This window comes from Cynara cardunculus (genome assembly GCF_001531365.2).
Source record: "Cynara cardunculus var. scolymus isolate 2C chromosome LG 1, CcrdV1, whole genome shotgun sequence".
Taxonomy (NCBI): Eukaryota; Viridiplantae; Streptophyta; class Magnoliopsida; order Asterales; family Asteraceae; genus Cynara; species Cynara cardunculus.
In genome coordinates this window covers 11,486,637-11,487,458 of record NC_037528.1, presented here as the reverse complement: position 1 = coordinate 11,487,458, position 822 = coordinate 11,486,637, and positions in this window count along the sequence as shown.

Genomic DNA, 822 nt, shown 5'->3' with positions numbered 1-822 from the left:
ATAGTACAAATTATGTGTTTTAAAAAAAAACAATAATGATTTTATTTTTGAATAAAATATAAATTTAAAGATATCATAAAAATTTAAAGGGAAAATTGCACCAAAATGGAACCAACTTTCACATGATTCCTATTTTGGGGAACGAATTTTCAAAATCGTCATTTTGGGGAACCAACTTTCACCTGATTCTTATTTCGGGGAACCAACTTTCAAAATCGTCATTTTGGGGAACCAACTTGCACTTAATTTCTATTTTGGGGAACCAACTTGAAAAATAATTATAGAAAAATGGGAAAATTACACCAAAATGGAACCAACTTTCACTTGATTCCTATTTTGGGGAACCAACTTTCAAAATCGTCATTTAGGAGTCTCTATCGAACTTTTTGTTTATTTAAGGGTCTGATTGATCTGTTGAACATGTAACAAATAATTTAAGGGTCTCTATCAAACTTTTGGTTGGATTTGCCAAATTTGATTTAAACTTTAATATTGACACATATTGGTTAGATATAAAAATCTTGAATGTGATATTTAATATTTATTTTTTATTGCATCAATTAATTTTTTTCTATTAAATTGATTTTTTATTGCATTAGTAAAAAACATTTTTTATCGTGGTAATTTGAATTTTTTTCGAAAATCTTCAATTTGATATCTGAATTTAAAAAAGCAAGATTTGAAATGAAAAATAGATTTTATTGCATTAATTTAAAAAAAAAATGAATTTTAGTTATTTTTCTAAAATTATTTTGCAAGTTGGTTTCCCAAAATAGGAATCAAATGCAAGTTGGTTCCCCAAAATGACGATTTTGAAAGTTG